Raw genomic sequence first — 16671 nt, 5'->3', positions numbered from 1 at the left:
AGACGCACATTCAAGGTGTGCAGCTGCTTCTGTCATATGGCTATAGTTGTACACTTTTAACTCAAGGGATTTGCAGCGATGAAATCAGGTTTCTCTGCTGAAAATCTTTTTATTTTTTAAAGATGTATGCAGTAGTACTGCAATGTTGATATATATGAGACATATGGTGTATGTCTCTTTATTCACAGTTCGACAGGAGGATGTGTGTTTGTCTTCTGTAGTGAGGAAGTGAAACAATAGATTAAATAAAAGATAACATGGTCAGTGTCATGTACAGTTGTAGTCAGAGTTATTAGCCTTCCTGAATTATTAGCCCCCGTTTAGTTTTTTCCCCAATTCCTGTTTAATGGAGAGAAGATTTTTTTCAACACATTTTTAAACATAATATTTTTAATAACTCATTTCTAATAACTGATTTATTTTATCTTTGCCATGATGACAGTAAATCATATTTGACTAGATATTTTTCAAGACACTTCTATATAGCATTTAAAGGCTTAACTAGGTTAATTAGGTGAACTAGGCAGGTTAGGGTAATTAGGCAAGTTATTGTATAATGATGGTTTGCTCTGTTGACTATCGAAAAATATACAGCTTAAAGGGGCTAATAATTTTGTCCTTAAAATGGTTTTTAATTTTTTATTATTATTATTCTAGCTGAAATAAAACAAATAAGACTTTCTCCAGAAGAAAAAAATTAATATTATCACACATACTGTGAAAATGTCCTTGCTCTGTTAAACATCATTTCGGAAATATTTAAAAAAGAAAAAAAAAAATCCAAAGGGGTGCTAATAATTCTGACTTCAACTGCATATTCTTTTTTTAACATTTTAAAAATATTTGTAAAAAATGCAGGATCACAAAACTTTTACGTTTTCACTTTTTTTTTATTTATTTATATAAATTAGTTTTGTTGTGCCATAAATATTGTTGCTTCTTTGTGGGAAATATATACATATTTAATTACATTTAATTTTATAATTTCTTTTATTTGATGCATTTTATATGTTAAATGCTTAAACTGTGTTGTTATATATTCAAATCAGATTTATTAAACAGTTATATTCCTTCACCTTACATCACTTAACATCTTTAGGAACAGAAATATTATACATCTAATTAATTTGGGTTTACTCATTTTTGTACAGAAATCTTAAGCAATTTTGTTAGATTAGTTTTGGATTTGGCTTTGGTATGAACTAATCTAATGTATTTACCCAAATAATGTATATCATTGTATATCATCCTATAAAAAATATAAATTTAAACGAGGGTTCTGTAAAGGGCACACTCATTTGCTGAGCATATTTATTGAAAAAATTTAAATGCTACTAAAATGTGTAATTTCATGTTAAAAATATATATAATTAATTAAATAAATTGTGAAAATACTTGTGAAATAATGTCATATGGTCATTCAGCGCAACAGGTATATTGATGCAAAGTTAAACAATATATGCTTGCACTTGTGCTCTATGAGCTGTACTTATTAAAATATATAAAAGAATAAGCAATCATACCAAAATTTTAAGCCTAAATAATAATAATAATAATAATAATAATAATCATAATAATAACAAGAGTACTTTGAAAGATCAGTATAAAATATAAAAATTCTAAATGTACTGTACCCTGTTTGTGATCCTTGAATTAAAACTATTTGTTATTATTATATAATTTAATTAATTAAAAAATTACCATGCAGTTTAATGATTCTTGTTGTAAATATGCATTTATTTCTTTTTACATTTTTTCACAAATGATGTTCAACAGAGCAAGGAATTATTTACAGCATTTCCTATACAATTTTTTTCTTCTGGAGAAAGTCTTTATTGTTTTATTTCAGCTAAAATAACATATATATTTTTATTTTTTACGTTTTAAAGTCACTATTAAAGGCCTTCTTGAGCAGTATTCTTTTGGATTGTCAACAGAACAAACTATTTTTATACAATGACTTGATTAAATTAAAATAACTCACTTTTCATTTACTTAGTTAAGCCTTTAAATGCTACTTTAAGCCGAGTACTAGTATCTTGAAAAATATCTAGTCAAATATTATGTCATCATGAGTATGATGTATAAAAGCTGGGAATACCCCAGACTTCTTTAGAAGAGAGCAATAAACTGTTGAGTTCACATCTCAGTTTTTGTTGTCTTCCTGGAGCTCCAGCTTACTTTGGAAACACACAGACGGTCTGCAATTTATCCCAACACAAAGATAAAATAAATCTATATTTTATTAGAGTTGAGTTATTGAAACAAGTTTTTTTTATAAATGTGTTGAAAATCTTCTTTATGTAAACAGAAATTGGTGAAAAAAAAAATGTTCAGGGGGTCTAATAGTTCAGGAGGGATAATAATTCTGACTCTACAAACATACTAACTTGCATCACACTTAACACCTATTTTTATTTATGTCCCAGATCTATTTTGCAGTATAATTTGTCAAGTTTGCTACTGCAATAAACCCACTCCTGTCATTTTGAACACAGTGTTTGACAGAGTCATGTGTGTTTAACAGAAGCCATGTGTTGTTGTGAATGGCAGGCTGTTCCCCATGAGCTTTTCAGATGCAAGAAAGAGGAGCAAACAGAGACACCTCTCCATTCCCAGAGTCCCTTGATCCCTCGTCCCAGTCCTGTTTAGTGTTCAGACAGAGGCCTGCAGGGGTTTATGTCAGGATTATGCATTTCTGCTGTTAATCAGACGCCTGCAGGAGGGTTTCTCACTACACACATGTGGATAAGCACACACGGTGTTATGTGCTTATTAAAATACAATATGCATCGCCATATGCCAACCACATAGTGTGCGTTTCATCAAATAGTGTTGGATAGAAAGCTCTAAAACTGAAAACTGTGTAATAGAGAGTAATTGTCATCATCAAACGATTCGAAAAGTGTATTTTATTGTTAACTAAAAAGATCAAATGTGTTAAAATTGCATGCACATAAGGTGTTTTGTTGAAGTTTGTATTTGTCAATATCAGTTTCATTTGCATTTAAGAGAAGATTTTCCTTAGGGATCACTTGTTTCGGATATGAGTCAAATACAAAATGTCCCGTTTGGTGTTTGCATTATTTTCTAAATTAAATGCAAGTTTATGAAGTGCTTACTTTAAATACACAACAAACATTTAATGTGTAGAACGTCTACTATAATGAGGAAAAAAAATGGGTGAAATACTGTTATAGCATAAACTTTATATTTATGTAAATATGAAATCACACACTTATTTTGGTCTGTACCCATTGAAATATATAAAAGTGGAAGAGATCAAACACTCAAAACATATTTTTGCTATTTGACTTACTTAAAATGAGTTTAATCAACACAACTTTTGAGTTTTTTGACAAATTAATTAATTCATATATTATTTATATTAATTATGTTCAATCCACTTAAATTTGTAAAAAAATAAAATAAAATCAAGTTCATTTAATCAGTTTGTGTTGGCATAACATAAATGCATTTTGCGGAACCTAGCATTTTTTTTTTTGTGTACACATTTTTTAATAAGTTTGGTTAAACCCTTATTGCTAATAAATAGGTAAAAATTGAAAGACATAATTAAAGAGTATTATGGCATATACAGTGTTATCAAATATGTGAAACCGCCATATTTGACGGGACAAAGGGATTTTGAAAATGTGTTTAGGTGTAGCAATGGTTTGTGACAATGCTACCAGATAGTTCAAAAGGACTGGATGCAAACATACAGAAATATATAGTAGTTGTTAATACTGTAGGGAGTGAAATTTAAAGTGAAACTAGTGTTCTATACCTTTAAATAAGATTGGGAATAGTATTTCAGGATCAGGAACCCGCGATTGAGATTGCGTGAGAGAATGTTCAGAAAGAGGAATAGAAGAGAGAGAGACCGAGAGAGAAATTGCACGAGGTAATCTGGTGTGGCTGATTTATGATGTCCACCCTGTATGTTTATTAAATCACAGGTTAAAACCTGTAGATAAAGCTCGGTGTGTCTTCCTTGCAACAAAACCAAAGAACCCACGACACCATGTATGGCAAGAACTAAAAAGATTACAATTTAAGACCAACTCGTTACAATATTGATACTTGAAAGTAAAGAAAATAGCGAAACAAAGCAATACATTAATCATGATACAAAGCGGCGGTAGGAACATAACGAAGTGTAACCAACTATTTGTCAAAAAAAAATTTAATTAAACAGGACACTGCCTAAATGAAATGCTGGGTTATTTAAACCCAAAGTGGGTAAAATATGTACTAACCCATACATTGGGTTAAATTTGGTCCTATTATTTTAGTTTATAGTGTTTGCCACAGCCTTATCACCCTGCAGCCACCAGTTACTCACTGAAGATAAGCAGGACTGAGCCTGATCAGTACCTGGATGGTAGACCACATGGGAAAAATTGGGTTGCTGTTGGAAGTTGTGTTAGTGAGGCCAGCAGTGGGCGCTCAACTTGTGGTCTGTGTGAGTCCTAGTACCTCAGTATAATAAAAGGGACACTATACTGTCAGTGAGCACCATCTTTCGGATGAGACATTTAACTTAGGTCTTGACTCTCTGTCGTCATTATAAATCCCATGGCACTTCTCGTAAAGAGTAGAGGTGTAAGCCGCTGTCCTGGCCAAATACCAATCATGGCCTCCCAATTATCCCCATCCACTTAAACTAGCTCTATCACTTTCTCTCCACTCCACCAATAGCTGGTTTGTGGTGTGTGCACTGGCGCCGTTGTCCTGTGGCTGCCGTCGCATCATCCAAGAGGATCCTGCACACTGGTGGTGGTGTGGACAGACCCCCCTTGTGATTGTGAAACGCTTTGGTTGTATACACAAAAAGTGTGCTATATAAATAAACATTAAATAGTTTACTAAAAAAAAAAAGGGGTTAATCCCTATTACACCCTGAATTGGGTTGAAATTAACCTGCAATTTTAATATAATTCAATGATAATTTTAATTCAATTTATTAATTTAATCAATCAGTAAATTAAAAACATCATCATCATGTATTTCCCTTTATTAGTAATAATTAATAATATCTTTAAGTATTTCACATGATGTCAGTTCCACCTGAAAAACAAAGGAGAAAACATCCACCTAAACTCTTACCTTAGTTAATGAGGTGTTGTTTTAAAGTTCACACATGCTCTCTATTTCTGAATGTGTCGACAGATCTTCAGGTGCTAAAAGGAATCAAGACATAACTCTCAGAAATATTCCACAACGTGTCTCATATCGAACGCCAAATTTTAGTACCATCACTGTTAATGAAACGCCCCTCCTTAATTCACTTATTATTCAGAATGAGAAATCGGACTTATGTTTTATTCCGCTGGGATCATTAAACGTGATAAATAATTCAGCGAGTCTGCGGAGAAGTCCTTTAATTCTCTTTAATTGATTCAAATGGATCTGAAATGAGTTCAGAGACTTTTAAGAACATGTCTCGAGTTTCAGAGAGACCGAGGTGTTTATTGCTGTGCCTAACAAATATCATCTTCAGAATGAGAAGATTATTTACCTCCACGTCCTAATTACTGTCATTTTGTACGATCGGGTCTGTGTGTTCTTTAGCCAGCTCATTTCAGTATGGTAGAGTTTCCTTTCTTTTATTATTTGTAGTACTTTTTTTTCCCTTTCTCATTTACCTGACCACAATTATCAAGCCCTGGACAGTTAGAAGAGATAATAGTGACAATCTAATACAGTGTATTTTGATCAAAACACAATTTTCCTCATTTTGAAAGGACATTTTAATTATATCAGGATGTTCTTTTATTGTAGGTGTTTTGCAAATGTGCCCTTCTTGTGCCTTCATCAAAGATAAGTGTGTGTGTGTGTGTGTGTGTGTGTGTGTGTGTGTGTGTGTGCGTGCGTGCGTGCGTGTGTGTGTGTTTTATACTAGGGAAGAGAAAAAAATTTTTTTGGATGGATGGATGAGTGAGTGAGTGATTTTATTTATTTATTTATTTATTTATTTATTTTCTTTCTTTTCAGCTTAGTTCCTTTATTAATCTGGGGTAAACACTACAGAATGAACCGCCAATTTATCCAGCATATGGTTTACGCAACGGATGACCGTCTAACTGCAACCCATCACTGGGAAACATCCATACAAACTCATTCACACACATACACTACGGACAATTTAGCTTATCCAATTCACCTAGTGGAAACTGAAGCACCCGGAGGAAACCCGTGCAAACACAGGGAGAACTTGCAAACTCCACACAGAAATGAGGCTTGAACCAGCAACTTTTTTGCAGTGAGGTGATCGTGCTACCCACTGTGCCCCCATGATATGTATAAAAAAAAAAACATTCTAATATTTTATTGGTGTGTGTGAATTGTGTATTTTCCTCTAATTATATCAATCAAATGTTACGTGTGCAAGCGAGTCGAGGGACAACAAAAGTAAGGATCAAAGAGCTGGTTTAATAAGATTAATCTTACTGGCAAATAAAGGTCAATACAGCAGTAGCTGGTACATACGGGCAATGCAAATCATTGTCAAAAAACAGACATAAGGTTAGCTATACAGCGCAGTTGGGAAACTGATTGTCGACTAGAAGAGAGTGTCACAGACTGGGAAAGAGTATGGCAGAACATTTTTACTTCATCTAAAAATCCCAATCACCAACTCATTCGCTATAACTTTTGTCACAGAACCTACCCACTCAAAACACATCATATCAATGCCTCCTTTAGTCCTTTCTGTGATAAATGTCCCGACCAGGAACTTGGATCTTTTTTTCCATATGATGTGGGAATGTGAGAAAGTACAAAGATTTTAGAATGAGATGTGTGTCATCTTATCAAAAATTATTGAATATCATTTATAAATATTATTGGACATGTACAGCTTCAAGACATTATAATGTTGGAGTTATCCACAGCGCGAGTGAACTTGGTACAAATGAGTAAATTAAAATCTGGACTTTAACTACTTTTAGCTTTTATTCTGTTTCTGTTTTTATGTTAACTTCTATTCATTGGATACCCTAGTTTCCAGAGACCGCAGGGGAGGGGGGTGGGGGTATTTTAATTGATATGTTTCATTATATAGTTTTTTCAGCCTGTATGTTTTGTTAACAATTAAAAAAAAAAAAAAAAAAAAAAAGACATAAGGTCAAAATAGGTGGCAAAACAGAATCTAACAATAAACAAGGCTAAGGTCAAAAACAAGACATACAAAACAAAGAAACGCTAGAAGACTTGCAACAACAACAAAGACTCAGCAAAGAACTAGTGTGTGTGTGTGTGGTGTATAAATAGACCAAATGATCAACGATCACAAGCTTCAGCTGCGTGTGTGTCATCAACGGTGATTGCTGACTGGTGGGTGTGAAACGACATGATGGGATTTGTAGTTCTTTAAGGTGACATATGTAGTCCACCAGCGATTTGCTATCGTGATGTGATCGTGACAGTAGCCCATCCCACATCCCCCTGATCTACTGGGATTTTCACACAAAACCATCTCTAGGGTTTACAAAGAGTTGTCCGTAAAAAAAAAAAAATCCATTGAACGACCGTTCTGTGGGCGCAAATATGTTGTTCATGCCAGTGGTCAGAGGATAATGTCCAGACTGGTTACAGCTGAGGTCTCTGAACAATGTCCTTTTTCTGTTGATAACTAGGCCTGCTGAGAAAAAAAAGAGTGACATTAAACCACCAGAAGGTGGCAGCAAGTTCCTTTTTTTAAAAAGTGAGTCACTGAATGATTCACTCAGACAATTCATTCAAAACTGCTGATTTATTTGGAAACAATCAAGTTGATTTTATATATAGATTATCAAATCAGAATTGTTTTGTGAAACAGAAAAGGACTAAATAAATTCTTCATTCCTTCAGCATTTCAGGACAACATTCAGAACTTTCAGAAATTCATAATTTGAATGTCTGTTTGACAGATTTTCAAATCTTTAATTTTGGCGTGCTTCTGCACATACAAATCTCTCTCACATCAAATAACATCTTTATTAGCCTTTTGATTAAAAAGTCTTGTCATTCCGCTCAGTTCTTTCAGTGGCTTAGAGGAAGAAAACGAAATTCGAGTCACACTTTAAAGAGCGGATGAGATCTTAAAAAAGTAGTTTTAATTGAGGAATCTCAAATGCAAGACAAATCAGATGAATAACAAAGACCGAGCGCGTCTGCAGGGGACTGGAATCAAGGGCACTCCAATGCTTTTGATCAACAGCAACTGCAGGAGAATCACCATGTATGCAGGACACAGGTACAAGAAATTATTTTCCCCAAGCTGCTTCCGCAACCTTCTGGTAAACATGTTTTAAAAACTGCACGTTTCATAATGAGTGCATGTGTGCGCAACACAGTTCACTTCAGTCACTAAAGTTTTTTTTTTTTTTTACTTCCTATTGCTTTCATCTGACTGTCATTTGCATTTAAACTACTTCATTAGGTATGCTCTGATGTTCACTGACATACTAAAGCTTATCGTATTAAGATTAGATAAATAACTGAACAAGTAAAGCTGACTAGAATACAAAACATTTCCAGAGTTCAACTAAGCTTGTTGGCCTCAAATAACATTTGCAGTTACCATTCAATTCTTAAGTTAAATTAAGTCTGTATTTACATATAATACACATATATAATAGTACTTCAGAGCTATGAAAAATACAAAAAAAGTTAACTTGTAAACTTGGAACAAAAAAAACATGTGTCAATTTATAATAAAAAGTCAGTTGTCGACTTATACATATGAAAATAGAATAAATATGCTTTCCATTTATGTATGGTTTACCAGGATATGACACTATATACAAAATATACAACTCCGGCTGCACAGTATGCGTTTCAACATCAATATTGTGTGTATCCGCAATGTGTGTATCTGCGATAGTCACATTGCAAAGATATGCAATGTTCAGTCTGAATTATAGTTGACCAGAAGCTACGGAGTTGTATTTAATCACAGTATTTATATGGAATTTATATGACTTATGCAAAAAAAAAAACAAAAAAAAACATTTCTTACTTAGATTTTTTGTCTTGTTTCTAGTACATATTTCAAATATATATTTCAAAGTGAAAACAAGATGATTTTACTTGCCCCATTGGCAGATTATATCTTTAAAAAAAAAACAAAAAAAAAAACATAATTTTCTTCTATTTCTTTTGATCGTAAAATTTGAACAGGATTTTTACTTGATCTATGATTTTTTTTATTTTTTTTATTTGGTCTAGAAACAGGAATAAACTAAGTAAAGAAAATAAATTATTGCATTTCTGTAACTGGATACTGTTAGGTTCCCCAGAAAATCATCAAATAGAGCTATTCAACCCATCTTCTGAAACTATTCATATCGCAACATTTATTGCAGAAAAATAAAATATCGCAATATCCAATCTTGCAGCTTTATATACAACTATTTGAAAATCTGAAATCTGAGGGGCTCAAAGGAAAGAAAAAAAATCAAAATACATAGAAAATTGTCTATAACATTATCCAAATGAATTCTTAACAATGCATGTCACTAATCAAAAATTAGGGTTTGATATATTTACAGTATATTTACAAAATGTCTTCATGGAACATGATCTTAAAATTCTAATCATATTTGGCAGACAAATATACATAACAATAACAAACATTTAATAATGTACCTTAAAAACATGTAAAAACTTTACAGAAATGTAACTGTATTGTAGTACACTTGTTCTTAATTTAAGTTCATTTTACTGCTATGTATTCCCAGTACTAGGCTGCAGCTGGAAGGGCATTCGCTGTGTATAACATATGCTAGATAAGTTGGCGGTTCATTCCGCTGTGGCAACTCCTGGTAAATAAAGAGTCTAAGCAAAAGCGAAATGAATGAATGAATACTGCTATGGAATCATCATTGATACTGTATGTGTACCCAAGTTATATTCCAAATTTGAAATTGATAACACAAAAGTGAAGATTCCTAAGAGATTTTATGTGCTACAAACAAAAATTGCCACCAGATTCCAATAGTAAATTTTGTCAAGCTGATAAAAAGATTTTAATTTAAAACAGCATCATAAAGTGTGTAATAAGAAACATGACGTCGCCTAGTAGGGGGAGGAACTACTAAAAGTATATACTAAAAGTATCATTTCCATGCAATTTCTAGATACGCTCAAATAAAAGAAATATTTAGCAGTTTGTTCAAACTACTTATTTAAAATTAGTTTAAACAACACAAGTATTGTGTTTTTGTGACAACTTAATTGTTTTATGTTTAAGTGACTTAAATTAATAAGTTGACCTAATTCCTTCATGTGGTCCCAACACAAATCAATTGTATGTAACCTAGCATTTCATACAGTGTACACTCAAAACTACTTAATTTAGCTAATTTAATTATTTTAAATGAGTTGAAACAACACAAATCTTGAGATTTGTTACCTAAATATTTGTTATCTTGAGTTTATCTTACCTAAATTTATAAAACAGCTCTGTCTGGTTCTTAAATCTGAGTTTGCAAGTGTGAACTTGTGAATTTGGTGAATGAGCAATGGTTTCTGCTGTTGTGATGTCAGCTGCAGATGTGAATGAACGGTGGAAGAAAGTAGTTCCTCGTACAAAAGGATTTTTGAGACTCTTTGTACTTGATTTTGTTTTTTTTATTTAGACCATCATGCCATTGAACTGTTGTATAAACTCAATATCACACTCATAGCAGTGCCATATGGCTGTATATCATCACTACATACATACAGCCATATCGCAATGCTACTAGTGTGAGTGCGATAGAGCATGCCCAAAAAGTGCTAAACATCCCACTAGCCAAGACAGCTTTCATCCCAAAATCATTGAAAAGTGCACACAAAAAAAAGTCTCCAAATTGCATCAGCAACTCCTCTGCAGGAAACCATGAGTCGAATGGTTGATGAGAAGCGAAGTGAGCTTTCGGATTAACGTTTGTAGAAGGTGAACAGCACTTACCTAACATCATGTATTACCCCTTTGTACCTGAACGCATTCATAAATATGCATCCTCATGAGCTAATTAAGATGCCTACCTAGGATGCATTAGGGGAGGGTCAGAATTTGTAATGCCAGGTGTTGAGGATGACTTCCTGTTTGGGCCGCTGGGATTTCCTATTGCAGCCTTCAAAAAGCTGATTACAAAGCAAAGCCCAGTGGACCGAAATCTACAGACGAGACAAACGTGACTTTATTAACAAGAAAGTGGCGCACTTGTTTTCTGCCGCGATGGAGAGCATATGGCAGAGGTTAGAGGCCAGTCTTTTTCCTCCTCCTGTCTTGAATGCATATGTGTACGCATTTTTTTATTATTATTGCAGAGAAGTCACATTTAATGACATACTGTGAGTCTAGTGGTTATAAAAAGCTTCTTTGTTTATCAAATCTTGAAGCGATTTTTGTCTCTCTCAAAGCTTTTCATGCATTTCATCTATTAAATGTTGCATTAGCTATTTTAATCGTCTTTAACCCTGGTAATTAGAGGTGTGGGAAACAAAGAGTTTTCATTGTAAAGCTGAAAAGAGCAGGTGCTAACAGACCCAATGAAGATATTACTATGCGGTCCTTCCAGCCATACTATCATATTAGCATAAAAAGTCATTTGCATAAGAAATCCCTTTATGATTGGTGGTGAGATGATGCAATTAGTGTCATTCATTCCGATGCTCTGCGTTCTGAAGACCTCGTGCTGCTTTTTGTTCTGTGTCTAGGATGACCTGATTTTAACATTTCTGGTGTTCATTATGGTGGTCGTTGAACAATGTTCTTTCTCTGTTTGAGGCACAAGGGGAAATCAATATATTAGAATGTTTATTTTATGGTTAACTTTCTTTATTGTTAAATACTGTTGATTTAGGTCTTACCATCATTATTTTAGTGCACTCTAAAAAAAAATGTTGGCCTGTTGTAACCTAACTGTTGGGTCACATGTGGACAAACACGAATGTTAGAGTGTCATTTACAGTGTTTAGGTGTAAGAATTAAAACCCATTTTAGATACATATGCCTGTATACATTTCTGGAGAGCGTGAAATACATCCAAGTAGGCCGTTTTTTTTGCAGTTTTAGTTTTCGCAAATCCTCCAGAGGCTGCTTTTGAGATCACAAATGTCTCTCACGAGTTTCATTTCGCATCTGCTGTTCTCGCATAAATCTACCAGAGGCTGCTTTTGAATGATTGACTGAATGACTAACCGACTGGCCGACTGACTGACCGATCCATTACCCCAACAACCCGAAACCCAAATGAAAGCGTTTTTTAAACCAATCCAGAAAAAGCAAAACCGCCTGATTTTTACCACTTTTTCAGATCTTACCATGTTCCCACATCACTCTTTTGTTTTTGTTTTACCTGCTTTCTAGAACCGTTCTTCGCTGAACTCTAACCCTGTCGCCGCTGTCAACTCCTCTCTGTGACTTAAGTCGGGCGACATACATGGAGAGCTACTGGGCAAACTGGTAACAGCTGGAAAGCCATCTACATGGAGGTAAGAGGTCAGCTGGTAGTATGAAAAGAAACAGAAGCCGTTAGTGACATCTTTAGACCCCGTAGCGTTCATTTTAAAAACAAAATGCAGTCATATATAGCTCTAATTTGTGCTCTTCAGAAATGTAGATATTAACAATGGGCTGTGTTGAAAAATTAACCCAATGTTGAATTTGTCCATATTTATCTGGAGTCTGGATTAGACTACACAACATCAGTTCCATTTTGGCACTACTAGAGTGTCTTGATAATTTTGACAATTATCTTTAATTTATTTAGCATTAACAATTAGTAGGTAACAATTAATAACATCAGAAATAACAAAAATCACTCATGGTGGACAACAATCCCTGCTTGTGTGTTGCACAATGTCCTGGCAGAAAAAAAAAATCAAGCATGTTTATTTTATTATTATTTTTCAAATTTATTTATTTATTATTTAACTTAATTAAAATTGTTTAATTGTTAATTAAAATTTTATATGAGCATGGTAGGCTTCCATACACATGTCTGAAACATGGCAAAATAAAAAAAGGAACATATTTAGGTTGAACTTAAGTTCTTAGTTAAGAATATTAAATAATTTAATTCTGCAAGATTTGCTATAAAATGTCTTAAATTATGTATTTAAATACTGACTGGACTAGCCTGTTTACATTTTAGACAATGCAATGTAATTTTAACCAAAAAAGCATCACATGGAGATGATAGATAGATAGATAAATAAATAAATAAATAAATAAATAAATAAATAAATAAATAAATGAATGAATGAATGAATGAATGAAAGAATGAATGAATGAATGAATGAATGAATGAATTAATTAATGTACTTTTGAGGCTTTTTAGGTGAGAATGTAGTGGTTTAGATTGCAACTATGCAGTTCATTTATTAGTGAGAAGTGCATATTTGAAAATATATATGTAAATCTCCATGAGCCTGTACTGAGCATAGCGAAGACTTAGCGAAGACATAGCGTTGACTTTATGAATCCACAAGATGGTGACTGAGACCGCATCAGTGTGAATTTCAAACCACAGCTGATGAAATCCTTATAAAACAGGTAAGTGACATTCTAAGTTGATCTCTCTCTTGTATGTTGTAGTGCTGTATTTATACCATTGTAATCTGGTAGTGTTTGCTTTGCCTTGGCTTTTTTCGAGGTCAATAATTGTGAAATCCTGATTGCAAAAGGGAAAAAGTGGAAAATCTCTGTAGACTTATATCATTTCATGTTGTTCGGCCTTATAATCTTCAAATGTGAGCAAAACCGCCTGTTTTGTCTTCACTTTTGACATTATGCTGAAGACTCATTCAAATCCTAGCTCTAAAGTGACGTTGGTGAAGTAGCAATGGTTTCTGCTGTTCTGACATCAGCTGCAGATGTGGATAAATGGTGGAAGAAAGTAGTTCCCCACACAAAAGTATTTTATTTATTTATTTATTTATTTATTTATTTATTTATTTATTTATTTATTTATTATTATTATTATTATTATTATTATTATTATTATTGTTGTTGTTATTATTTTTATTGTAGAAGTAAATAAGAAATTTCACCACAAACTTAAAATCCTGTCACCATTTACTGACCCCACATTTCAAGTAGTGAAAATTATTTTACTTTACTTTTCTTTTTCTTTTTTTAGAAAGCCAAAGTTTTCCTTTTTCTCAGCCTTGCCAATTAATTTCATCTTTCAGTTCTGTTGATTGACTCACCTGTCGACAAGGTCAAATTCCTAAGAATATTTATTTATATACATACATTTTTTTCGATTGATTGATTCATTCCATACAGCCAATTAGCAGATACCAGGAATACAGCAGGTGTCCCATAACTACACACTACATCCTCCCTACATACTGCACTGCCGAAATGAGAATCTCACACATGCATGAGCTTTCCTTTGCCTCTTATTAACCGCATGAAGCTTCGCAGGTCAGTTTAGACTAATGAACGCGCCACCAGAGCGGCTCCATGTCTGCTCATAATCACTGAACGTTTTCAAGCCTGACCTCTCGTTCTCCCCTTTTAACCAACAAATAAAGAGTCAGATCGACGCCTTTGTTGGCATTGATTGCATTAAAACCATTATTAGAATTAAGGAACGCACACACGCAGTTCAAAGAGAGATTCCTGCCCTCGAATGCTGCGCACGATTGAAGTGTTGATTTGAGCGTGATCCGTCTGCAAACTCATTTCACTTGACGGATGCCGGCACCGTTGATTCTGCCCATTTATTCCTTTTGAGTTCGAAGGGACGGCGGAAGGGAGTGTAGCTTTAACGCGGCGGCTTGTTTTACTAATAGCCTTCTGTAATTTAAACCCTGAACCTGACAACAGTCTTTGTTATGGATTGGAGCTCAATCACTCTTGTGTACTCTCAGTCCAAAGAGCTTCAGGTCCATTCATCATTCTGCTTTTTGAGCGAGCGCCATCAGATTGTATATTCCATTAGGGTAATTCACTAGGCCTGTGCTGTTGTGTGTGTGTGTGTGTGTGTGTTTCTCTCTGTGTTGAGCTGGATTGATTCCTATCCAAGGAGACCGTCTGTAACACTTCTACCAATCAGAAGACAAGTGCTCTTCATCATTGGTCAAGCTTGAGCTAAAAGGTGTGTAACGGATCTGAAGTAGTGCTTGCGTGTTTTTGCTCGCCACTGAAGTGTGTTTTATGTTTCGTTCAATGCTTAAATGTCTTAAAGTCACTGTAGCTTGTGTAATAGCTTAAGCTCAGGTTTCTTGTTTTCAATTAGAGGGTTTATCAAAAGGATTTTCAACTTTATTAAAGTAACCTATGAGGTTTAGTGCATCTGTTATGGTGATTTGCGGGATTTTGATATTTGACGTTTCATATTTGTCACCCTGGATCACTCTTTTGTTGCACAGATATATTTTACACTGAATGTATCGTTGGTCAAATTGGATAAGGAGATTTTTGCCCTAACATCTGTAATGTACTTTGAGTAACCAGAAAACCACTGGTAATGAATTAATATTCATTATTAAATTATATATTTTTGGGATCTGCCAAAATTATTAGAATATGAAAAAAGAATATACAAAGATTTTCCATTAAGATATTGGGTAAATTCTCTACTGTAAACATATCAAAACTTAATGTTTGACTTTATTTAGACTCTTTTAAAGGCAATTTTATCAGTATATTTATATATAAATATTGGTACATGAACACAGTTCTAACATTTTTGGTATTAAACACCAACACAATGTGTTTAAAATGAATTGAACAATAGGCTTTTACTGCAGACTGTCAGCTTTAATTTGAGAGTATTCATATTCAAATCTAGTGAATGGTGTAGGAATTACAACAGTTTGCATATGTGCCTCCCACTTGTTAAGGGACCAAGGGTAATGGGGCAATTGGCTGCTGGACTGTTTCATGGCCAGGTGTGTTGTTCCCTCATTACCCCAATAACAATGAGCGGATAAAAGGTCCAGAGTTAATTTCCAGTGTGCTATTTGCATTTGCAGTCTGTTGCTTTTAACTCTCAAGGTTAGATACAAAGAGCTATCACTATCAGTCAAGCAAGCCATCACTAGTCTGAAAAAACAAAACAAACCCATCAGAGAGATAGCAAACACATAAGGCATGGCCAAAATAACAGTTTGGTACATCCTTAAACTGAAAGAACGCACCAGTGAGCTCAGCAACACCAAAAGACAAAGTTGGCCAGATCAAGAACACTCTCCAGGGGTCTGTTCTTCGTACCTCGCTTAAATGATCTAAGATGATTTGGCAGATCCTGGATCTTTTAATCTTGATAACTGATCTCTCGCTAATTTGGTTCTTCAAACAAGTTCGTGAATCAGATTAGAATGTCTGGATGAACTGATCTGAGATCGCTGCGTGTGTTGTGAAGGACAGATCTATCCATCCTCCAAATCATGATCAGCAATGCAGCGATTGGCTGACGGCACAGCAGCGTAATGACATCATCTGATTAATATTCAATTATCCATGTGAGCAAAATTACATCAAATTAGCAGTAAACGGTTTGTTAAATATGACACGCGATAACCTTCCACATTTGTTGTGAGCTGCAGGCTTTACACTTTCATGTGTGAAGTGTATCATCATGTATTTCAATGCAAATCAATGTATTCAGTTCTACATTTAGAAAATATTTTTTTAATAAAGAAAATAAAGAATAACTGGTTGTTTTCAAAAGCATTTTT

At 34.0% G+C, this 16671-nt stretch overlaps 1 protein-coding gene and 1 long non-coding RNA gene across 3 annotated transcripts in view; one reads left to right on the top strand and one right to left on the bottom strand.

Moving 5' to 3' along the window:
* The window catches only part of LOC141377471 (uncharacterized), a 370516-nt gene that overhangs the window by 223675 nt on the left and 130170 nt on the right, over window positions 1–16671 (top strand). For both annotated transcript variants that reach the window (XR_015507899.1, XR_015507898.1), the window contains one exon: window positions 12347–12471. The gene's annotated coding sequence lies outside the window, so the exon portion shown is untranslated. The remainder of the gene's footprint in view (window positions 1–12346; window positions 12472–16671) is intronic.
* Window positions 6420–16671, bottom strand: part of LOC147834036 (uncharacterized) — a 64557-nt gene continuing 54305 nt past the window's right edge. Inside the window, exon 3 of the long non-coding RNA XR_015508044.1 lies at window positions 6420–7648. This is a non-coding gene — a long non-coding RNA (uncharacterized LOC147834036). The remainder of the gene's footprint in view (window positions 7649–16671) is intronic.

The sequence above is a fragment of the Danio rerio genome, chromosome 14 (genome assembly GCF_052040795.2).
Source record: "Danio rerio strain M-AB ecotype USA chromosome 14, GRCz13ab, whole genome shotgun sequence".
Classification (NCBI taxonomy): Eukaryota; Metazoa; Chordata; class Actinopteri; order Cypriniformes; family Danionidae; genus Danio; species Danio rerio.
The sequence above is the reverse complement of the archived record's forward strand: the minus strand, read 5'-3'. Positions and strand labels throughout refer to the sequence as shown.